Raw genomic sequence first — 26,869 nt, forward strand, 5'->3', positions numbered from 1 at the left:
ATGTGGTCAACTTATTTGACAATATCTAATTTTTTTTAGAAAAAGAATCGCACAGACTGGTCACTTCTAGACGCATATAAGGAAAAGACGGACCAGCATGCATTCGATATTCACATTGTTGATGGAATTGTGCAACAATCAACCGTCACTTTGTATGTATCATTTATTCTTTTGAATATATTATTTTACGTAAGAGATCACGGCAACACATAAAATACCTACTTTTCTATTTTCCAGGAATTGTGGCTTGTTTGTTGCAGCATATGCTAAATTTTTAAGTGATGGGCATCAAATACCATCTTCATAGTTTGATTCAAAAAAAATATCGTACAAGATACGCATCCTTGCTATGGGACTATGGTGTGAACAAGGCATGCACCGGATATGTTAGTGACAACCAAGATCCGTCTAGGCCTAAACGCACCTTCATTCGATCTGAGAATACAGAGATGATTGATGTTGAAACGTAGTTTTCTAGCATTTATTGTGTGACAAAAGGATATTGGTTTCTTATGTTTGTGGAATTCTGATTTTTCGATTATTTTATGTTTGGGGATTTTTGGATATGTCATGACACCGTGTTATTTTGTATAAAGTGTCATGACATTTTATCTTAGAAGCAGATATGGTATTAGTACTTCTGTGGGCAGTTTAACTTACATAATCTATCACAAATTTTTAGTTTTATCTATTAGCTTGTAGTGTCAATTTTTTGTTAACAATCAGAAGTGATCTAATATGTATCACCAAATACCATATGAATCACCATTTATATTACTTAATAGTTTTTACATGAATCACCAAATACAACTTTATAACTTGTATGTTGTTATCACCATTTTTAATCTGTAATCATATGAATCTCCACTTTCATGAATAATCGGTTAAATAAATCACAAATTATATGAATCGCCATTTTTCAAATGGTTAAAATAAATCACCAGTTAAAAATGATTAAACCTGAATAAACTGTAACCAATATGTTGAAGACGGATCACCAATTAACATGTTAATTTTAATTTCTAATATGAATTAACTACTTTTACATGAATGATTTGTATGAACACATAACAATATTATGGTTTTGAATATGTATCTCCAAATACCATATGAATCGTCATTTATATTCTTAACATGTTTTTATATGAATCACCAAATACAACTTAATATGTTAAGTTGTATTCTTTTATCGCCATTTATATTCAGTAATCCTATGAATCTCCAGTTTCAAGAATAACCATTTATATTCTTAAAATGAATCACTAGTTAAAAGTCATTGGAACTGAATAAACAGTAACTAAAATGATGAAAATGTATCACCAATTAACATGTTAATGTTAATTACAAATATGAAACAACTAATTTTACACAAATGATTTATATAAACCACATAACAATATTAAGTTTTTTAATATGTATCAATTGAAAACAATATGATTAAAATGTAACAACAATTAACCTGATGAGATTAAATAGTAGTATGTATCATTTTATAATTTCATTTAGGAAATGTATCACTAGCATTCCTCATTAACTCTAACTTATCTGCATAAGATAATAGTACTAATGAATTATAAGTGATAATTTTAAAAACACATATCTTTTCCAATTGTAAATGGAATATATCAAGCATCGAATTTTTGAGTAATTAACTCAAACTAGTATACGTACCCGCGTGATGCACGGGCAAATAGTGTAGTATTTTAAATAGTTATATATTTCAATAACTTATTCTAGTTTTAAAAGTAATTGTTCATTTAGTTTTAGTATAATGGAATTAAATTATTTGTATTTGATTAAGAAATTGTTATTTGATTTAGAAAAATAGGGGAATGGATGTAATTAAAATGTGGATTTGAAATTATTTGACATTTAAATAGTCATTATATTCTTATTCATTTTTTTTGTAGTCATTTAGGACATTAAAAATACCATTAAATAGAAAAGTAAAAATTAAGTATTTTTAAAAGGAGTGCAATAAATGGATAAAATTATTTATAATTATGAAATAAATATGCATATATTTAATGTATGAAATAAAATGAAGTATTTTTAAAACGAGTGATATAAATGGATAAAATTATTTATAATTATGACATAAATATGCATATATTTAACATATGAAATAAATATTTAATATTTCTATGTTCATTGACATTTATTTATTTTTAATCAATATTAAATTATTCTTACATTAGTTATTTATAAATTTTAGTATTTTTTATTGAATGTTATAATATATATTTTTATAATTTTATGATTAAGCAATTGAAAAAAAAATCTAGAAAAAGGTTAAAGAATGGTAAAGCTAAAAAATTAGATTAAATAATAAAGAGCTACAGGTGAGTGCTTATTATTTTGTTAAAAGAAATAATATATTAAATGTTTTTTCTTCTTCAAGAAATGTTACATATAAGTTAAATTGATCTAAAAGTAATATATAAAGCCCAGACCATATACATATATAAAATTTATAAAAAAGTCCAGTCCAAAAGACAAAATATATTAAAAAAAAGATTATATTCGTATAGATTTTTCTAGACTTGGGAAAGTACCTTGTCAGCGTTTCTTTTTGTCCAAAAAGTTTTCTATTCACTTTCATCACAATTTGGAAACTCCATATTGTAAGATAATTTTTAACAAAAATGTACTTACTCATTTGGAACAAAAAATGGTAGCTGAAAGATCTAAGAATTTTCTTTCTTCTAAGTTATATTGAAGTATTTCGACTTGTTTATTTTGGTTCTTTGAATCAATCTAAGCTGTTTATTGTTAAGTTTCTATAGATCGGTGAAAATAATCACCATTTATGTCGTTCGGTATGTGATAGCAGACTCCATAATGTCTGGTAAGTTCTCCTGTTAAGGTGATCTTTCTAGATTTGAACATTGAAGTGAAATCTATGGTTTATTACTTGTTGAATTAGTTGCAGATGTCGAAAAATAAAATCCAGTCATTCGTTAGTAACTGATTTATGGTCTCTGTAAAGTCTGGCAAATTCTCCTCTTTTTGTGATTTTTTAATTTTAATTTGATCATGCAATTGAAATCTATGATTTATGTTGTTGAATTTGTAGTAGATGTTGGAAAATAATCTTCTTTTATGTCAGATTTTGTGGTCTTTATAATGTTTGGTATGCTCTTTTATCACTGCAAGATATTTTTTTCCTCTTTAATTCGTGCATGCATGTGAAATTGGAGATCTGATGCATCTAAGCTGATAAAAATATAGAATGGAACAAAAAATTTGAATTAAAATAGAGAATTCATCTAACCTGTTATTGTGGTCTTAGCAATATCGAATAAGCCATTTTCTTCCTTATTTATTTTTTTTCATTTTCGATTTGAACATGCAAATGAGATCTGAGCTTGATCCAGCTGAAAATGATCATTATAAGCTCGAACGACATGGTTAAGTTACCAAAATTTGATGTGTTTAAAGATTTTTCAGGCATGTGTTGTACTTTTCTATTTTGTATTGAAGAATCTATGGTAGATATTATGTAATTTATATCTATAAGGGTCTAATGTGCTGTAATGTGCTGTTAATTGGGGTTTGCTTTCTTGTTATTGTTGTGACTGCTGGTGTTTTGATTAGCTTGGTAATCATCCATGTTGATTTAATTTTCCATGTGGTTTTGATTCTAATGAAAATAGTAGAATTGATCTGCAAAACTTTCTAGTATTGTGTTTTTATTCTGTACAAAACAGTAATGTTTATATATGTTATTTATATATCAATTATATTCTGATTCTACTGAACAAGGTTTAGATTTGCAATTCACAGTATCATTTTTTGTGCTGTGATACTCGAGTTTTGTAGTGAATCTTGAGATTTATTCGATCTTTGTTCATGTAACATTGTAGTTTCTTGTCCTTCGGTTTCTTTTACCTAAATTATCGTATTGTTTTGTTGTAGTTTATTTTTTGTTACTATCTGATCCTTTGGATAATTATCTGCTTTCTTTTGTACTCCCATAACTTTTCTCGAAACTTCTTAGGATTGTTTTCCTTTAGTTGAGGGTCTACAGGAAAAAACTCACAACTTTGAAATATGGGTAACGATTGTGTACACTCTACCTTTTCGAGACTCCATTTTGTGAGACTGTACTATATATGTTGTTGTTTTCTTAGATTTTGTTGCCGTCATATTCCCATTTCTGATGATTATGTTGTGTGATTCTAAGTGAAGTTCTTAGTCATTCTGATTTTGCAACAACACATTAATATTTTGGTTTATATGATGTAGTGCAATTCAAATGGAATTGAGCGTGGATGTGGACATACTATTAAGTCTCATGGTTTATCAGTTGCAATAATTCACATGCATTACTGGCTTATGTCATTGGTCCCTTTCATCGGGTTTGGTAATTGACCTAGTAGTTAACAGGAAGGAGGTAACTGATGATGACTATTGGATGATTACTGGTGTTATTGGATTATGGTCACCTGGAGGCAACTTGAAGATTATTGAAAAGTAGAATCTATTTGACATAATTAAGAGAGACATCATTAGATATTTTTAATTTGAGATACAAAATAACTTGTTCCTTCCCCACCGCTATATATTAAATTGTACAATGATATAGTTACATTGTTCTTAACATTAATTTGCCCATTTTTAAATTTAGAACATATAATTTTATCAGCTTAGCTTGTCTTCCAGGGTTGAATGTTCTAAATTCTTATTGAGGACAGAAAGAATAATAATATATTAAAGTTGGGTAATTGGGTTTGTTAATGGGACGGCTACTGGATGGAGAAATATGGGTGGTGGTGCTACTCAACTCCTTATTCCTTTGATCTATGATATAATTTATAGAACTGGGGAAACTCCGTTTACTGCTCGAAGAATAGGGTTATTTATTCCTAGTTGGCTTCATGTTATTATGGGAATTTTGGTTTTAACTCTTGGTCAAGACTTTCCTGATGGTAAGCTGGCTTCTTTAGAGAAGAAAGGTGATGTTAGTAAAGATAAGTAATCCAAGGTGAGTACTGTTTAACGTTCGCAGAAAGATGTTCAGATCATCATATCTAAGAATGGGTCGAGGACATATTAATTGTATATCTCTAACAGTTTTATTTAACTGATGATATAATATTTCATTTGTCTTTTCATAGATATTGTGGTATACTGCAACAAATTACAGGACATGGATCTTTGTCTTTCTCTAGGGATACTCCATGGGAGTTGAATTGACTACAGATACTGTGATTACTGAGCACTACTTTGACAGATTTGATTTGAAGCTTCACACGGCTGGAATCATCTCTTCAACGTTTAGTATGGCTAACCTATTAGCGCGACCTTTTGGAGGATGGACATCAGATTTTGCAGCCAAACATTTTGGGATGAGAGGTGGAATATGGATCCTATGAATATTACAAATAGTTGGTGGAGTTTTCTGTTTACTTCTTGGAAGGGGTAACACACTTCCCGTAGCGATTTCTTGGATGATCATATTCTCTATAGGTGCACGAGCAGCATGTGGTGTAACGTTTGGTATTATTAAAGTTGGCACAGGTTGAATACATTGCTCCTCAGAAAATTGAGAATTTTATGCTTAATGCAGAGTTGTTGCACAATGCTATGTCTATGGTGAGCAGATAATACAATTTTTTTGTGGAATCATTAAACAATGTTCATCACTTATTGTTGTATCATCGCAGGTGATATCTTTAATTCCTCTTTAGTAGCAGTAGTTTGTGTAGAGGCAGATATTTTGACGGAACGGGCATCATCTGAGAAAATCAAGGTATGTCTTAATTTTCAACATTGAATTAACATCCTGTGAAATGCTTCACTAAAAGCAAACTTGTGTGGAGGTTATCATTATAGTTTCATATTGCATTACATTTACCTTAAATTATGAATGTGATATCCTTAGAATCTTTACTAAATACTTGAATAAAACGTACAAAGAGAATAATCAAAAAGGGTAGACAGTCATAAATAACTTACATAATATCTACCTTTCTGCTAATATACTTGTTGCAACAACAAAGAACTTTTATTATCTATTTGAAAAAAAAAAAGCTAAGTCTAACTCTCAACAAATTGATGATATTGTTGACCCTGTTTTGCACTTTGGATCAGATTAGCTTCAATCTACACTCAAATTACAATAAACTTCTTTAAACACTACATTAGTTGCTTCATTTGAAATTTCTCCTTCATCAACATATGTCAAAATCTTTAATCCCTACCTTCTTGTTACCCGTGAAAGTGCAACATAGAGCTGGCCATGTGTAAAAATAGGTTTCTTCAAATATATTCCAACATGGGATAAAGATTGTCCGTGGCTCTTATTGATAGTCATGGCAAAAGAAACAACTATTGGAAATTGTCTTCGTTGGAACTTAAAAGGTATTCTTACATCAGATGGAGTCAATGTCATTCTTGGTATGAACACTTTTTGTCCAGTCAAATTTCCTGATAAAACTTTTACTTCAATAACCTAATTTTCTACTCGAGTGATAATTAATCTTGTTCCATTACATAGTCCCGAAGATTGATCTATATTTCTCAATAACATCACTGGTACACCAACTTTTAAAGTGATAGTATGATTTGGTATTCCAGAACACTTTATAGTGCTTAGAAAGTCAGGTGTATGTACCTGATATAAACCTGTAATTGTGTCTTCTAACATATAGATTTTGTCAGAACTGAAAATGGTAGTTCCTTCACTATGATTAAGTGAAATCATGTGTTCATTGATAGATTCTACCATGTCAAGAGTAGGAGAAAGAATTCCTCTATTTTATAGGTATTTCATATCACTGTAGTGATATAAATAATCAGGATATGTGTTTTCCACAATGGTAGAAATTGGGTTGTCTGAATTATGAGTAAGAAGAGCATCAGGTATTTAGACTTTTCTATTCCATAAACTGAATTACCAATTCTACCATCCTCAATCTCTAAAATCCAATCAGCAAATTCGCTTAGATCAGTAAACTGTGGACTTACATCTGTGGACTTACATGATTACCTTGTAGCCTCATATTTTGTGTTAACTTTAGTAATTGTTAGTTAGCCCACAAATAAGAAGAATTAAGCATAGCATTATCTATATCTTGTCTGTTACAATGACTGGTAGAATTTGCCTAAAGTCCCCACCAAGAACAACTGTTTTTCCTCCAAATGGTTTGTCCAAATTAGATACATCTTCAAATCTAAGAATATCTCTTAGAGTTTTGTCAAGGGCTTCAAAACAATATCTATGCATCATAGGTGCCTCATCCCAAATAATTAACTTTGTCTTCACAATTAAACTTGCAAGATGACTGCCCTGTTTTATATTACATGTTGACTCTTCAGTAGCATTTAGTGGAATCATAAATCTTGAATGAGCTGTTCTACCTCCAGGTAGTAAAAGTGATGCAATGCCACTTGATGCAACTATTAAAAAAATTTGTCCTTTAGATCTTATTGCCAAAGACAAAGTTTTCCAAATAAATATCTTTTTGGTTCCTCCATGACCATACGAAAAAAAATCCTCCATTGTTTTGTTCCACTGCTGTTAAAATTTTGTCATAAATAGTCTTTTGCTCCACTGTTAATTTACTCAGCAATTCTGAATGTTCCTTAGTCAAAGAGCCTTTATCATAATGCAATTCATCTAGGATGAGTCTATTGGTTATGTCTACTTGTTCCGCATTATAAATTGGTGTGGCTATTGTTGGAAAATCTTGAAAGGTTCTTCCACAATCTTTTAACAAATTTTCCAATTTTTGCAAACACCGATTTTCAGTTCATCATATGTTAGCTCAAACAACAACAACAACAACAACAAAAAACCCAGTAGATTCCCACATCATGGGGTCTGGGGAAGGTAGAGTGTACACAGACCATACCACTACCTCTAACGAAGTAGAGAGCCTATTTCTGATAGACCCCCTGCTCAAGACAAAGGACAGTATATAAAAACATTAAAAGTATGGAACACGATAAAAAACATAGATACGCCATCTACAAAAATATGCAACACTGATAAACAAAAGACACCCAAGCCCTCCGACCTACTGACTACCACTCATCCACCCACCTTAACCCTCTATCCTAATGTTTTTCCTCCATACCTTCCCAGCCAGGGTCATGTCCTCAGTCAACTATAACTGCTCCATGTCACGTCTAATCACTTCCCTCCCATATTTCTTAGGTCTACCCCTACCCCGCTTGAAACCATCCAAGGCCAACCTCTCACACCTACAAACCGGGGCATCCGTACCCCTCCCTAGCACATGGCCAAACCATCTCAACCTCACTTCCCGCATTTTATCCTCCACCGACACCACTCCCACCTTCTCCCGAATAATTTCATTCCTAATCCTGTCAGCCCTAGTAAAACCACACATCCAACGCAACATCCTCATTTCAGCCCTAGTAAAACCACACATCCAACATCATATGTTAGCTCAGCTACTGTAAAATGAACAATTATTCAAAAAATATTTTTCTTTAATAGATAGTAACCTATAAATATAAAAGCTAATTATAACATAAATATATAGGTAACATATAAATAGATTACTAATATTGTTATGTTCAAGGTATGTGTTATTAGTTAAGCCTTATGATAGTTAGAAAATCTTAATATTCTATTATAAAGGATTTTGTCTTATAAATCAAAATGATTAAAAGTTTTTACAGTATAAAATGAATATACTATTGAAATATATAGAAATTTTAGATGGGTACCTGGATTTTCCATATTTCTTCTTACTTCATGCTAGATGTCATCTGATAGTAAAATCCATGTTTTTTCCCCAACAAATTTTGGCCTAGACATTGAATTTGATAATAATAGTATAACAAATAACTGCCTTAAATAAGATGGCATTCCCCAGTTACTTGCCTCAATTATAGCATCCACGTATTCTTTGTCATCGTCTAATAAACCCAATGCATAACACACATCTCTAAAAGTTAGATGAATGTGATTATTGACTGTGCGTAGATCCTCATAGCACTTTGGACCTTTAATGATATTCAATAACATCCTAAGATAATATAGCTCTCTACTTCCAGGTGGAACAAAAAAAAATTCTACCAATAGAAAAAGCAGAATTATCTCTTTTTTTTCCATTCTTTTGTAATTTTATTCCAAACAAATTTTAGAGGAAATTCTGCATAAGTTAATTCTCTTGCTTCTTCATTTGACTTATTTGCCTCAAATCAACTTAAAAATTATGATTTCCTTACACTTGGTTTACTGACAACATAATCAATTGGATCATTATCAGGAAAAATAACTAATTGTTCATTAGGTAGATGAAATGAAAGCCTTTCTACGGGAGGTTCTCTATGGTGAATTGGGAATCCAAAAATTCTCCAAACTGCTTCACAGGAAGAAATATAGCGACAATCATAATACATGTGTTGAATCTTTCTCATGCACACTTTGTGAAAATGCTTCTGTTACACGATCATTTCCCTTATTTATGTACTTAAATAAGTACTTTATCGATTTTTCTTGATTGCATCATTCAACATTAATATGTGCACCATATTTCAGTAGAAAATATCTATTGTGTGGCACCATATACCTGTTATCTAAATAAATACCCTCTCTCTCAATAGTTCTTCCATCCTCCCTTCTTCTATAAATTAGATATCTATCTTCATCAATTGTAGTATTTACTACAAACTTCTTTGGAAAATGTTTTGAACATTGACCATTATGCATGCAGGGAGATGTTTTTCTAGCAAAATCGCACTGGCCATGCATCATGAATTTTTCCACAGCCTTGTAATAATCAGGATTAACATTTTCATCCGAGATTTCAACTAAAATTATTTGATCAATGTCTCTCACATTTGGGCATTTATTATGAAGAAACAACAATATGTGTGCATGAGGTAACCCTCTTTTTTGGAATTAAATAGTATATATCACTGCACAAAAAATAATACATTATATATAATTTTAAATAATACAACACCACATATAGTTAGAATTAGAAATGTAAGATAATCTAGTCATTTAATTTCAGGATATATGAATAAAATAATGAAAATTCTTAGTAATAAGAACTTGTAAACAAAGATTAATAGTTTATGTACTAAGTAATACATGTCCCATGATTAAAATTTATTATTGTAAAAGTGATTATCATGAAAAAGGTATTCTATACCTTATTTAACTGCTCCAAATATTTGCTTCTCTTTTAAATCCTTTATTAAATGATCTAACTTCATTTTGAACACCCTAGATATAATATTCGGACGATCCTCTGGTTGTAAGACTCTAATCTTTAAGAATCTGATTATCTCAGTCCACTTTGGATTGCAAGTAAATGTACTGAAAAGATCTGGATATCCAGCCCATTTGCAAATTGCCATAGCATCTTGATAATTTTGAATCATGTATCTTGCACCTCCTGTGAAACTTGATGATAAAATTATCCTTTTAACATGAGAAGAATGATTTATCTCTCAATGTAAAGCAGCATCTTCTAATCCTTTATACATTGCAACACGCAATTGTTTTTGATGAGTTCTAATATACTTCAACCTGGATGATTCAATCATTGTAAATGCATCTACCAAGAATTGTTGGAACAATCTCTTTGCATTTACAATTGTTGGTACTTCATCATTCCTCTCTTGAATTTTGTATGAAAAAAATTCACGCATGCTAACAAATTTTCTTCCCTGGCTTTATTCATCTTTTCCATTTAAAAGAATGTCCTCTCTCTATCCATCTTCACCATATGAAAAAAGTAATGGATATTGTAGATCTAAATATGCAATATTCAACTCATTAATACTTTAAGGTTGTCCAGTTTGGGTTTCAAGAACAATATCTCTATCACATCTTGATACTTTAAAATCTCCAACCACTAAAGCTGCAACCTCTGAAACAAATGGTAAATTGTATCTTCTGCCATCATAGTTTCGCTTTCCTATCAGTCTGAGTCTAACATTAGAGTAAATATATTCTTAAAATCTATCTCTTACCATTCTAAATGATTTTGTCAAAGTATTTTACTCATCAAGCATTTTCTTCAAATCATGAACAATTTCAGCATGAAAATGTTTTATGCTTTCACCCCGATTGCACAAAAATAGATGGTATAAAATTATTTCATGTTAGTTATTTTATTAGAGTATTCATAAATTTTGTAAAAAAGAAACTATTCAATACTAACCTTAAAGCTTGAATTCTATTCTGCACTTCATTTTCTATATCATAAATATATAATTGTGCAAATTTTGGAGTGGATCATTGGGGGGCAATAAACTACCAATTTGATGATAGTTTTGTCCAGAAAGTTTGAATGTTTTTGGTCCCCTTTTTTGATTAATAAAATCATCAACTTTTCCTTCCATTGACGTAAAGGAGAATATAGAATTGTAAGTTCTAATATTATCTCTGAACAGTTTACTTTTTGGACCTGCATAATTAAAATTGCATAAATTGATATGATTCTTATATTTGTTAGTATTATTTAATATTGGAAAAAAAAATTGTTAACTGATCCAAATAATAACTGTTTTAAAATTGAAGGAGACTTTTGATTTTGCTAATTTTATCTTACCATGAAGACAGCACAAAGAGAATTCTGGTCTTTTAGATTTTAATTTCTTGTTGATCCTTTCTTAATACCAAAAGTAAGCACCACAATGCTCACATTCATAAGTTGGATCTCCTATATCCCAGTAATCTGTTAAAAATATAGACAAATATAAAATTGTTTGAACTGTTAAGTTTTATTCAGATTAATTTTTGCTTATAAAGGATAATATGAAATAGACATAACTTTGTTATCAATACTTGCATATCCTTCATTAACCTCTATAAAGTAAAATATTAGAATCAAAGAAATACATTTTATATAAATAGTATTTGTTTGTGAATATATTTTTATTGTTTGATTCAAGACATACCTTCATACTCATCTTCATCTTGACCCATATTATTATATTCTGAACTTGTATTGAGATAACATTATTTTAAGAATTCAAACAATTCAATCATATTTTTATCATAATTTAAGAATATGTATGGCAAAAATATTAATTAGTAAAGACAAACCTGGTACATAACTATCACTACTGACACCTTCATCTGCAATTCATATGTTGTAAAAGAATATATTCAGTATTTTAGTATTTTTATTAAATAATATTAATTTTAGTAATCTTGTAGTAAAGGTAGCTCAATTATACCTTGAAAAATATGATTTGGCTTGCGCACTTGAAGTCGATGCCAAATATCGCATATCATGTACTTGTGTTAGATAATGGTACTGTCGTTGCAATGTAGTAGCATGATCTAAACTCTTCATGGATGTAATATGTGATGCATAGGAACTATGATGATATGTTTTATCTGTTAAAGGCTTTTTTCCTTTTCCTTTAGCCAAAACATTTCCTTTGAAAATGGTAGAATCAATAAAATTAGAATATATATTATTATACATTTAAAAGGGTTAATGTCAATTAATATATTAAGGAAATGTAATATGCATGTTACTCTGTTTTTTTCGAGTTTATTATCATTGTATCCACTGACATATATGTCGGTATCTTTTGTATGTTTAAATGATCAGTTATTTTTGTTAGTAAATTATAATTAAGGAAGTATCTTGTGAAATTTGTTTAATTAGCAAATTAAATTATCTTAGGCATTTACAGGCCTAATAATTCAGTGAGAAAAACATTATGGTATAGTTTATAATTCCTTAAACATACATTTTTAACAGAATTCATGTATGTACGTAATTATGTTGAAAATATATAAAAGTAATATTTAATGTACATCTTTATCTCTTATGTATGGCATAAATTAAAGAAAATAAGAGAAAACGACAAATATTGATAAAGATCATACCATTGTTGTTAGAGGAATATTTAGTCTATTTCTGTTTGTGTATACTTATTCTATTCTTCCATGCAAGTTTCTTATTTTTGTCCATATAAATATGCATAGAATCTGAGTTTGCAAGTTTCTTATCTTTGTCCGTATTAATATGCATAGAATCTGAGTATTTTATGATAAGATATAGAGTAATATTGATAAAAATATAGCAGTTGAATAAAATTGAGTGGTTGAAAAATTCTGTTGAGCAGTTGAAATGACAGAGTGGTTACAGAGTATACTTGATAAATTTTGTAGTACGGTTTATAATTCCTGAAATATACATTTTTAACAGAATTCCTGTATGTAGATAGTTATGTTGAAATTATATAAAAGTAATATTTAATGTACATCTTTGTCTCTTATGTATGGCATAAATTAAAGAAAATAAGAAAAAACAACAAATATTGATAAAGATCATACCATTATTGTTAGAGGAATATTTAGTCCGTTTCTGTTGCCGTATACTTATCCTATTCTTCCTTGCAAGTTTCTTATCTTTATCCATATTAATATACATCGAATCTGAGTTTGGTATGATAAGGTATAGAGTAGTATTGATTAAAAAAAATAGCAGTTGAAAAAAAACAGAGTGGTTGAAATAACAGTTGAAAAATTATGTGGGTGGTTACAAAGTATACTTGATAAATTATGTTAATCAGAAGATTTGAATGTTATAGTTTATGTAAATTATTTATTTTACTACAATTAAAATTATTAATGAACTAATAATAATTTTGCATAATAGAAAAGTCATGATATAGAATAGATGTTGAATTGTGGTTGTCTAATCATATTAAAGCAGGCTGATAAATAGTTGTACGTTAATGAGTGGATTCAATATTTTATTTTTAAAATAAAAAACTTTTTAGTCTGACGAAATATATATATCCATGGTCTGCTGCAGAGACAAAATAAAAACATTATTATTTTTAAAATAATGAGATGAGTGAATTCAATATGTAGAGATAGGAAATAACTCTCAGCTTAATAATCATTTGAAAGGACCAATATTTCTGTATATTTCTGTTTACTGTGTCATACTTTTGGTCTGAATAAATTTATATATATCTAAAAGAACTTTTGCTTAAAAATCTAATTTTTTTCTCTCAGGAACATTACCCTGAATTTAATGATGAAAAGCTGTACCGGCATGCAAGATTGATAACTTCAGCAGTCATTGATAAAATTCACACGATCGATATTTTGATTGAAATTGTTAAGACTGATACTCTCAAAGCAGGAATGAGGGTCAACTGGTAAGCCCACTGCTATTAGTACTTGATAAAATCTATGTCATAGAACCTATGTCTGATCCCTAAAAAGTAATGCACTTTTGATTGATCTGACACGGATGTTGCATCATTTTTTGAAGGATACCAACAAAGATAGTGCAAAAAACATGGAGTAGGATAAAGTAATGAATGGATATTACCCCCAAGCTATCTGCTATAACTGTGGTTGAACTAACAAATAGCTCCCAGTTTTCATTTTCCAATGAGTTGTCATGATCAACCAAAATATTGTGCATCATGCTTGTCTTGTCTCAGTTGATTTCTTGATTTCTTAATCAACCAAAATTCCACTTGATTTCTTGGAATACTCCAGGGAAAACACCTTGCAATATCTATAATTTTGTAGCGTTTGCGGACATCATTTCCACTGTTTCAAAATTTCTTTTGTACAATTTGAGTTTTTTGTAAATAGTTTCATTTTCTATAGCATCTAGCCACTTAATGGAGATGGATACTATGGCCATTGTTGGCCCCCAAAATTATGTGATAGCTCATGTGGTATCAAACATTGAAAAGAGTTGCAAGTTCCTCTATTGTCATTGGCAGCCACATACCCCACTCTTTCTTTGCTTCAGTACTAGTTATTTGTTAGAACTTCCCCAGTGATAAGTTTCAGAGGGAAGCAATAGCTGAAATAATTGACTACTATAAATCAATAATTTACTTTTATTTTTCTAGCTATAGGAAATCCAAGATTTGGTTCAAACCTACATATATTTATTATATTGTGCCTATCATGAAAATTTACAGGTTATAGTAGCATATTTTACATGAATGAACAATTGTCTACTCCACATTAATTTCATTTTCTTTTAATTTGTCAACTACCATGAAGGCTTTAAGAAATGGTGCTAAGCTGGAAATTTTGAAATGATTAGTCTTGAATGCTACTTTCTATGGGTCTGTTAGAGAATTAACGGTGATTAACAGGTACAAATTAAAGTTTATTATAAATATTACTTTCTGTACTTATGCCCTTTTGTACAAAGTGAGAGAAATTCTTAAGATGTGAAACACAATTTGCATAGGTGAGAACATACATTTATTTTTCAAGAGATACATTTATTTTTCAAGAGTTAATAAACGTAATAAGATTAAAAAACTTATAAATCCACAATATCTAACAATTATCTAGATTACTATTTATATGCTAAAGTACAGAAATAATATGACAAAAGTCATTTAAATGCAACAAATGATGGCTTCATATATCCTATTAAATCTGAGAAATATTTTTAAAAAATAATGTAAAAATGACAATATAATTAGATAAATACTCAAAGAGTGTGTTTTCTTACTCATCATCTGCTAGATCGATATTAATGAACTTTCTAGAATTGCCTCCCATATTGTGAGTTTGTATCTGACCGAAATTTATAATTTCCCCAATGACATCTAAAAAATCAAAATATGTTATATTAGTATCACTATATTCGTAAATATGAAAAAAGTAAGGGTAGTTAATTTCTTACCAAATAATTTTGTTTCGTCAACAGAAATCTTATTTTTCAAATATGTGAAAGGCCGGAAGTGAAACTACTTCAATGGAAAAGACGGATCAGAAAGTGTAACTTCAGTTACACATGATCTTAGAGTAAAATTAAGCTTCAATTTATTAATTGTGGCCCGAAACTTGAAAGTATTTTTGTAGACAATAAAGTTCGGCATAAAATATAATCCATGCTCTTTGATTTCTGATTTAAATTGTTTAAGCACAGAACAGCTAATAGAAGCCTATATCCTATCACCCTCAAAACAGAGAAAAACAAAGAGAAATTGTAAACATAAAGAAATTGTAACATTTTGGAATAGTAGAATAAGGTTCTAATAAAGAGAAACATTCTGTGTAAAAAAAAATATGAACAATTGTAAAAAAATAATTATACCTTTTTATCCTGAAGTACCATTTCAATTGAGTAAACAGAGTCGGGATTAAAGCGATCTTTCACTTCCCAAAGCCGAACAACCAAGACTTTTAACTTCCAATTCATTTTTGTGATTGTTATGTCGTTTATGAAGTCTGGCATTTTTTATAGAGTATGAAAGTCTATGTAGATTGTGGTAAGGATTAAATGAATTTAAGTAGTTAAGTATAAAGGTCTATGCAAATTGTGGTAAGGATTGAAAGATTTGAAGTTTATGAAGGAATCAGTGGTTTCAATAGAATATGAATTGAATTTATAGATGAAGGGGAAGAAAAATATGGGCAGTTAAAAATTGAGGATAAGAAGGAATGCAGTTTTGTAATACGTAGGAAACCACAGGGCAGCCATGGATAAATAAGATGATAAAAGAGTTATAATTAAACTGGTAACTTATTGAAATAAAAGAAGTATCTATAAATTAGTTTACATATTAGCAACCTTAGTACTTACTGAAATAAAAGAATTTACGCTATAAATGATATTTAATTATATTTATCTGTGTGGAAACAAAACTTTTAAAAGATAATATAAAAATGAATTTCTAACATATTTCTGTATTTTCAATTCAATGCAGATGAGTATTATATATGATGGTAGTTTATAGAAGTTGACAAAAGTTCAAAAAAAAATTATTAGTTTAGTTATTCTTTAAAAATTAACTATTTTAATTTAAAAAAAAAATTATAATTAAAATAACTAAAAGGGATATTTTAATTTCTGCCACTTGGACGAATTAAATTATGTCATTTGAGTGAATGAGAGAGTTGCATCCTCTGTTATTAATAATATATAGATATAGATATATATATAGATTATTCAATTCAAAATTTTGAACTAAGTAAACATGTCTGATTAAACATTAAAGATAAAATGTCACATCTCTTTTGGAAAGTAGTTGCAGTACGTTTGTTGTAGCCTTCATACCCACACTTGCCACAATGATTTGATGTCGATGAAAACTTTTCACTGCTTTTCTTTTTTCTACCTTTCTTGGGTCTTCCTGGTGGGCATTTATATTTTGGAGGCAAAATCACATCTTCTAACACCTCCGGTGGTACATGTCAGTCTCGTTTATCGGGCATTGGACAAAATGACATTTCATAAATCTTCACCAATGCCTCCTTCTTGTCGTAATCTGAGTAGTATGGCTTCATTTCCTTTACATGTTTTATTTTCAAAACAGCAATAGTATGCGCGTATGGTATCTAATCAAGCTGAAATCTATCAGAGTTTCAAGTTCTATTATCCAACCAAATAATGTATTTTCTTCCTTCTTCATACACACCGTATATGTAGTTAGTTGATTTCCTAATCTGAAAATATTACTCTATAAAGTTTTATGTAAGTCAACATAATGTATGAACCATAAAAAACCCAGATTAATTAAATATAAAGAACAAGATTTCAAGTGGAAGCATATTTCAACATATGTATCAAAGTGATACATATGACTCCCAGATGTATCACTTTGATACATCTATTATCAAAATGTTAAAAAAAATCTGCAAACTAACTTAGTTATAGTATACTGATTATTATTTTGACTTACCATCATACGTGATAACTTTGCCTCGTTCAATTGAAGAATTTGTTGAAACCGACCTCCCAATGACTTTTTAGAAAGAAAGCTAGATCAGTCTCTATCTTTTTGATTCTACACACCAAATAAGATTTGACCTATTCAAGAAAATCTAAAATTGGCAGTTCACGAGCCTCAATAAGACGAGAGTTGATACAATCTGCAATGTTGGAAGTCATCATCCTCCCCCTATTTATTGGAGCATGAACTCGTGACCATTTTTCAAATCCAACATTTTCCAATTATACCTTAACTCTATTGTCAATCTTTCCTACTTTACACATAAGCTCATCTAAATCATCCAACTTATATGCTTTAGCCATGGAAAAAAAACTCGTCGGTCAGCTTGTCCTTACTTTTTCTATAATTCGTGCAGACATTATTCCAAAGATACCAAATACAAGTAAAATATGGTATACATAGATAGACCACACTAACCACCTTGATTATGCTTTCATATCTATCAGAGACAACGCACATATTATCGTGCTAACCGAAAGCACACTTGAATTGCTGGAAAAACCACATCCAGGATGAATTATTCTTAGAATCTACAACCCCATATGCAAGCGACAATATTTGTCTTTATACATAATATCAAACAATGGTTATGTCTAAGTTATATAACAATTACCATCATTTGTAAGAAAAAATTAAATCACTACATGCAATACTTGCTCCATCAAGTGTGCTAGCTGAAACGAATGTTCCCTGATATGATCCTCTCATATGACTACCGTCTACTACCACAACAGGCCTATAATACCCAAATCTCCTAATAAAAGGTTGTAGTGCTATGAATAGATACATGAACTGATTATCCGGAGACTTACGCATCCTTATATGTGAATTAGGATAAACCAAATTCAACATGTATACGTAGGTAGGCATTTTCTTATATTCGTCAGTTAGTCGCCCTCTCAACATCTTTAAAGCACGTTCTTTAGCCCGTCACGCCTTCATGTAATCTATGTCCAAACCAAGTTCCCTTTTTATATCTTCAATAATGTCGCTTGGGGTGATTATTCTTTTGTAGTTCACCAACTTTGGAGTTGTTATTCCAGCTACAAAGGAAATGGTTGCATGTTGTTGCTCAAACACTATCCATTATTGAGCAGGTATGTTCATCGTTGAAGGTACGTACTATAAATGTATCAGTACCATGCTTACAGGACGCCTTGAATACCCAACTACATTCCGGCGATTTGCACAGCAAGACATAACTGAAATACACGTCAAATAAATATATCGCTACTATGAAGTTACGTTAATTTGTTTATATATGAATCACCATATACCATATGAATCACTACTTCATTGAAAAAAATGAGCCAATTAACCAATGAATAAACAATTAATATATATCACTAATATGAACTTAATAAGTTATTCTTTTTAATTATCTAAATCACCAGTTATATGAATCACTAGTTATATGAATAAGCTGTTATTCCAACCTGTTTATATGAATCACCAACATAAATTACCATTTATATAAATATCCAATTATGTTAATCACAAATATGAATCACCATATATATAAATATCCATTTACAATACTAATTAGTTATTTGTATCACTTATATGAATCAATAGTTATATGAATCACTTGTTTTTTGCAACAACAGTTACATTAATCACCAAAATAAAAAACAGGTTATATGAATAACCAACTATATAAATCAACACTTATATGAATCACCAGTTATATGAATCATTGGTTATTTGAAACACTAGTTACATTAATCACCAACATAAAAAATCAGTTATATGAACGCCAACATAAAAAACTAGTTATATGAATCACCAACATTAAAAAAATAGTTACATTAATCACCAACATTAAAATTCAGTTATATGAATCACCAATTATATGCATCACCAGTCATATGAATAACCTGTATTTCCAATTTGTTTATATGAATCATCAATATGAATCGCCATTTATATGATTACAACCAGTTTTATTAACCACCAATATGAATCACCATATATATAAATATAAAATTACAATAATAGTTAGTTATTCATATCACTTATATGAATCACTAGTTATATGAGTCACTTGTTATTTGCAACAAAAGTTACATACACTGTAATACCCCGCATGTTTCTAAGCTAGGAAATGAATAAGTATTCCTACGTATGAAATCTCCTATCCTGTGATTCATACTTGAGTACATGACTTACAATAAATATCCTAGTGATAGGATAGCTTATGAAACACTAAGCATGTTCATGTGAGTCACTTAAGGTAATACAAGCTAAGAGTTTTTGAATCCATCAAGTTTTAGTGTTCGATTTTGCAAGGGTCATCTTTGAACGAGTATAAATCGATGTTAATGTGGTATTTTGGCTGATTTAGAGCCACCAAACTGTATAGAATCAAATTAGTTTTCCAATGATACTAATTTTGCCTTAACCCAATACCCGAGCAAAAAGTTATGCCCATTTTTGTGAGAGACAGTAAGGATAGGCAATTGGTTAGGCGCCGCCCAACCAAACATAGGAGATTGGTTAGGCGCCGCCCAACCTAGATTAGGCAATCACTTGGGCGCCGCCTAAGTTAGTTACAGGTGCCAAAAACACTCTATTTTGAGTTATTTTAAGGGTAATTAAGTCTTTTAACACTCCTTACACGTCCCTAAACTTAACCCTACGAAATATATAGCTTCTAAACATATTATAACCCTATTATCATCTCAAAGCTCATCATCCAAGAGCACTAAAAGAGAAAAACAACTAGGGTTGCGTAACTAAGCTTGAAGATCCGATTTCAAGGAAATTCCTCCGTCAATCATCAAGAATCTTCTTTCTAAGGTATGCGTGAGTTGATTCATGGACTCCTTTCGTCCATGAAGCTTAAAAACCATCTTCTAAATTTTTTATTATGATGTTTATGTTGTTGGTGGTTGATGTTCATGTGGTTGGAGTTTGATGATGCCTAAGATGGGCTCTTTGTATGTTTATTGTGAGGATATGGTGGTATTTAATGTATAAATATGTGAAATTGGTGGTGGAATATTTGTAATATTGATGAATCCACCTATACCTAAGATGTGCATGTAAGGTGTTTGTGAAAATACCTAAGGAAATAGAAATCATGCTTTTATGACATAATAAGTCCTAAATGACTATTCCATGTTTTAAGTTTATGTTCAACGTGATCCCTATGCTATTGTCTTGAATTGAAGAAGTTGTACGAGATGGTCATGATATTATTGCGATATAGAATGACCATGTTATTGAAGCCATGCAAGTATATACATGTTGTGTGCATTCCCGATCATTTGATAGTTTGTTGAGAATCATTCTTATTATGAAAGCCTTACTTATGATATTGTGAATTGTGGACTCAAATCTTGTGATCAAGTCATGTTATGTGTGTCAGTTTCCTCCTATCGAGTCCTGGGGGTACTTGTACCCAAAAACTATAGTTGTGTGCCTAAAGCCATGTCATGTTTCACGATATCCGAACTCAAGCTATGATTTTATAGACTTTAGTTAGTCATGTGACTCAGGAAAACCTCATGATCTTAGTCAGTTGTCAGATATCAGTAACATTCCACCAGTCAATGGAATTCAGTAAGATTAAGTCATGCACAGTCAGTTATTCATGTCCAGTCCCTCCATATGGGAGTAGAGGTTAGCACCGAGTGAACCTAAGGATGGGAACTCACCCGCCAGTTCAGGGTGTGATTCTTAGTAGTCATCCTTGTGTTCCAAAACTACATAGCCAGCGTAGGTTGAGACATCTTAACCCATCAGATTAGGGTTGATGAGGTGGCTTAACCCGTCAGTTTAGGGTTCCCACCATTCTCATTGAGTACCTGCCAGATAAGGGTCACTCACAGGCTGTCCTTACCCGTGGCACTGTATTGACACCTCTCCAATCAGGGTAGATATTGGACCCCAGCTTAGCTATAACGGCATACATGGGGCATGTCGGTTAAACAATACTTCCCACAGTTTTAGTATCAGTTTCAATAAAAGAACTCAGGGTGTTCTTCAGTTTTCAGTATATACAGGACTGTCAGATACAGTCGTCCATGTTATCTGTTTCAGTATCAGTCATGACAATTATCAATAAACCATGTATTAGCTTACAGGTCATGCTATCATGTATTCACGGTCCCAGTTTCTATATATGTGTGTTTGCACTCCCACGTTCATATTAGTCAGTCAGTGTTGTTCATGCATGAAACCCTTTATATTCATCCTACCTTCCTCAGCTACTTAGTACTCCACTTGTACTGACGCATTTGTGCTATGGTGTTTTCTTTTCATATTACACCATAGGTTCTGAGACACGAGCTCCAGCCCAGCAGTAGCGGTAGCATTCCAGTCGCAGAGACATAGTGAGTCCTCATTGATTCGAGGACAATATGATTTGATACATTTATTTATTTCTTTAGTTTCGTTTTACAGAGTTAGTTGGATACATGTTCCTTCAACTTCTTATTCAGATAGTTTTGAGGCTTTCATATTTACGTTCAGACTTAGCTTTCAGATTGAGTTGTTTTGGGTATTTTCACCCACATGATTTTATTCAGTTGAACCTTATGGCCTTACAGTTCTATGTATTCTACATTATTATATCATGATTTGCAGTATACAGGTACAGATATTAGTCATGGGTTATCTTGTGGTCCCTCGAGGTCATGAGCACCATGTAGCATTCCGGTTCAGCAAATCGGGGTGTTACATACACTAATATATAAATGTATCACTACAACTTCTAGATGTATCAAATTGTGAAATAAATCAATAATTGTCATTATATAGTAAAAAACAAACCTCTGCTTGTTAGATCTCTCAGCTCTGAAATTGAACATGTGCTTGATTGCATAGTTACGCATTACCGAGACAAGTGTATCTTTGTTTTTATAATTTTGCTTCTCCTTAACAACACTATTATAGCAATCACTTATCAGTTCTTCACCACCTACATTAACAATTGGCAGAGATTTAACTTACCAACTACATCAACTGCAAGTTCAGACGGCTTAACAAAATCATAACACTCAAATGTCATATCATCCGTGTCAACATCATCACTGTCAATTACAATATCACTCGTTGTAATACACAGTGGATACTTCCCGAATATAGATTTAGCTTTCAAAATCTGAAGAAAAAATTTCACAGCCATAGCATTATAAATCTCCAACGCTGATGAATTGTCTTGAACAACGTATTTGGCATGAATTTTTTTCAGAGATACGTCAATTTTCAATTGAGTTGATATGGCGTTCATTAAATCTCGGTACGACATTTTTTCATAAATTACAATACCGTCGACCCGATAGTTATCGTACCTTATCTCAGAAACCAGTTCTCCTGAACAACGCAACAACACAATGACGAGATCCATTGACAAAATTTAGAAAAAAAATATATTAACTACTGAATTTTTTTGTACCAAAATTGAAAAACTTTGAGATTCTAATATGGTTTGCTTCAATGTTGTACTGTTAACGAATGAAATTGCATTTTTAATGCTTGTAACAGTTTAGGCAAGATTTATGTTGTTAAAATCAAAGAAAATTCGGTGCTTCCTAAAATAATTACCTAATCTGTTACATATGTATCACTTTCAGATATGTATCATTTCTTAACATATGTATCACCAATTCAAAATTCTGGGATATGATGTAATTAGCAAAATAAATGGGATTTTATGTAATATTGCTTAAACTATCAGGGATTTATGTAAGTTACTCATGTTTTAATTTGGTAATTCCCTCACCATCATTACCCATGATAACTATGTCATCAACGTACACCATCAAACACAAGCATAAACCTGGAACAGAGTGATAATAAAACATAGAATGATCAACTTCACTTCACACCATGCCAAGCTCCTAAATAACCATACTAAACTTCCCAAACATACTCGAGGAGACTGCTTCAGGCCATAGAGTGCTCGTCGTAGTTTGTACACCATGTTGCTAGACTCTCCCTGAGAAACAAAGCCAAACGGTTGTTCTATATATACCTTATCTTCGAGGTTTTCATAAAGAAAGGATTTTTAATATTCAACTGGTGGAGAGGCCAATGGAGAACAACAACCATGGATAAAAAGAAATGAACTAAAGCACTATTAGCCACAAGAGAGAATGCATCGCCATAGCCAAGACCAAAAATCTGTGCATAACCTTTGGCCACTAGTCTAGCCTTTAGGCAATTAATTTGTCCATCGTGGCCAACCTTCACTGTATATATCCAACGACAACCAACTGGAACCAACCTTTACTATATATATCAAATGAAAACCAACTTTAGACTTACCTGGAGGTAGAGGAACAAGAACCCAAGTACCACTAAAGTACAAGACAGAGATCTCCTCAATCATAGTTTGTTGCCAGCCTGGATGAGAAAGAGCTTCTCCCGTAGTCTTAGGAATAGACACAGATAATAGTGATGATATAAAAGCAGAATGGGTCAGTGATAAACGATGATAGCTCAATCAAGTATAAGTAGGATGAGCGTTACGAGTAGAGCGATTACCTTTACGAGTGGCGATGAAGGACTCTGTGTAGACAAGTCCTCAGCAGGGAAGGATTCTGGAGGCAGACATGAATCATTTGGATGTGGACGATGATGATAAATAAAAGCGGTGAAGATGTAGTGGTGGAAAATAGAGTTATCGAAGGTGGTGTGGAAGGATAGACTACAGCAGGATCCCCAAAAGATGGAATTGGTAGATCCTCAAAAATGCCTAACTGTTCAGCAAGAGAGGACGTAAAGTAGTGTTGACCTTCAAAGAAAGTAACATCAGCAACCATAAGGTATCACTGAAGGTAAAGTGAGAAGCATCAATATCTTTTCTGTACCCTTGAATAATCGAGAAATACATATTTTAAAACATAAAGAGCCAATTTTTGTTTCATGAAGTGTGGATATGGAAAAAACATATACTTTCAAAAGACACGTGCTGGAAAAGAAAACAAGGTTGACTTATGAAATAAAGCAGAGTGTGGAATTTGATTTTGAATAGCATAGGAAGGCATACTGTTAATCAGATAAAAAGAGGCGAGCACGACATCTCCCTACAAAATGCAATGGAACATTTGTTTGTAAGAGAAGGGTGCATGCAGTCTCAACAATATGCCTATTTTTTCTCTCTACTACCCCATCACGTTGTGTAGTATAAGGACAAGATGTTTGATGAAGAATGACAAGATGTCTGATGAAGAATGTCATGGGAAGACATAAACTGTTAAAATTACAACAACAACAGCAACAACAAACCCAGTGTATTCCCACATAATAGGGTCTGGGGAGGGTAAGATGTACGCAATCTATAAACTGTTAAAATTAAGATGATAATATTCGCATATATTATCACTACGAAATGTGTGAATAGAAACATCAAACTGATTTTGTATTTCAGTACAAAAGGTTTAAAATATGGAAATTAATTCAGAAGGATCTTTCATTAAGAAAATCCAAGCACCCCTTGAGTAGTCATCAATGAAAGTACCAAAAGTACTTAAAACCCAATGCAGAACTAACTCTACTAGAACCCCAAATATCATAATGAACTAAATGAAAAAGAGACTCTATACGATTATTAGGACTGCATGGAAAAGTAGCTTGGGTGTGCTTCCCTAATTGACAGAACTTACAATCGAACTTAGACAATTTAGACAAGTTAGGTACCATCATATAATTTTGGATAAACTAGGATGTCCCAATCATCTATGGATTAAATATGAAGAGACAAAGACTAAACAAACAATAGTGGATTTGTAGCAATTAAGGTAATAAAGTCCATTAAACTCATGCCCTACGCCAATAGGCATTCCCGTACTGAGCACCTGTATAATAAATAAGTCACTAAAGAATGAGACAAAACAATTTAAGGACTTAGCCAAATGACTGACTGATAAAAGGCTAAAAGGACAACTAAGGACAAAAAGAACATTATTCAGAGTCAATGGAAGTAAGGGATTGGATTGACCAACTCCGATTGCCCTAGTCTCAGAACCATTAGCAAATGTATTAGTGGGGAGGGATCGAGAGTAAATAATATTAATCAATAAGGATTCACTACCATAAATGTAATGCCTCAGTCCATGACCCAAGGACCAAGTGTGGTGGACTGCGAAATACAAGCAGCCAAATTACCACTCTGAGCAGCGGAAGCTATTGATGGAGATGTCTACTTACTCGCTTGATACTGAAGAACATCATTGTATTCTATTTCAGATAAAGAGAAAAGTTGATTGGTTGGCTTACTAGAGGGTTCAATTTGAGCAACATGAGCATTCTTTGGTCTAACATGGAGAGAGTCGCAGATATCACAGGTATGACCAAATTTGTTACAATAGCTACACCTTGGTCGAAGTTTCCCAGAGCGGCTTCCATATTGATTTCCAGTTTGAGATGCTAGAACAGAAGACTCTGTGGGTGTCATGGAGTAACTAGAAGACATAGGTGGTGCAACCAATCACAAAAATCGAGTGAATAGGTCTTCCATAGTAGGAACAGTGGGGCTCGCCAAAATTTGATCTCACACTAAGTCAAGATCGGATGGAAGTCCAGCAAGTGTAATAACTAAAAAGATCTTTGCACGTTTCTCCAATGGATGTGCCAAGTCAACATGAACCAAATAAAGTACTTGTCCATTTTTGCAAATCAAGATTCTTATTACTTTACTTCTTTCTCGTTCTGTCCTTGATATTAAATAACTACATAAACTAGTAATAATAGTCAAATTTAGAATTTTAAAGTACCATTAATAAGATTAAATTAGTAAAATACATTCTAATTAAAAAAATTTTAAGGGTGTGTCTAGCGGAGACAAGTAAAACGTTATAAAGAGATGAGCATTAGTCAAATTTAGAATTTAAAGTATTATTAATATAGTTAAATTAGTAAAATGTGAGTTAAGTCAACAAGGTCAAGTAAAAAAGAAACAAGAGAGTGCCAAAAACAATAATAAAACAGAAACCATAACAAAATAATCAAGGTACAAAGAATGAACGAAAATTACCTTAAAATAGGAAACAAATAAAAGTATACTTTTTGAGACTTCACAGAGAAACTAGAAATGATTCTGTGTGGGTGGGTGGGGGTTTGACTTGGTCTGTGAGGGGCAGAAAGAGACAATAGTGAAAACTGAAAGGGGACATGTTGCCAGTTGTTTTGGAGGGATGGATAATCAAAACGAGAAAATTTGGTTAATAAGGTT

General features: G+C 31.6%; 1 long non-coding RNA gene across 3 annotated transcripts; it reads left to right on the plus strand.

Annotated features, from left to right (window-relative positions):
• The first annotated feature begins 2,529 nt into the window (after positions 1-2,529).
• Positions 2,530-14,712, plus strand: LOC107848172. Of its 3 annotated transcripts, none has more exons than XR_007053785.1 (7): positions 2,530-2,848; positions 4,001-4,987; positions 5,121-5,598; positions 5,670-5,755; positions 9,696-9,864; positions 13,982-14,127; positions 14,244-14,712. It is a non-coding gene; the product is annotated as an uncharacterized LOC107848172 (long non-coding RNA). The 3 variants fall into 3 exon arrangements; XR_001667895.2 differs by having other exon boundaries at positions 2,533-2,848; positions 4,249-4,987; XR_007053784.1 differs by lacking the exon at positions 9,696-9,864 and having other exon boundaries at positions 2,533-2,848; positions 4,249-4,987.
• The last annotated feature ends 12,157 nt before the right edge of the window (positions 14,713-26,869 follow it).

This window comes from Capsicum annuum, chromosome 1 (assembly GCF_002878395.1).
Source record: "Capsicum annuum cultivar UCD-10X-F1 chromosome 1, UCD10Xv1.1, whole genome shotgun sequence".
Lineage (NCBI taxonomy): Eukaryota > Viridiplantae > Streptophyta > Magnoliopsida > Solanales > Solanaceae > Capsicum > Capsicum annuum.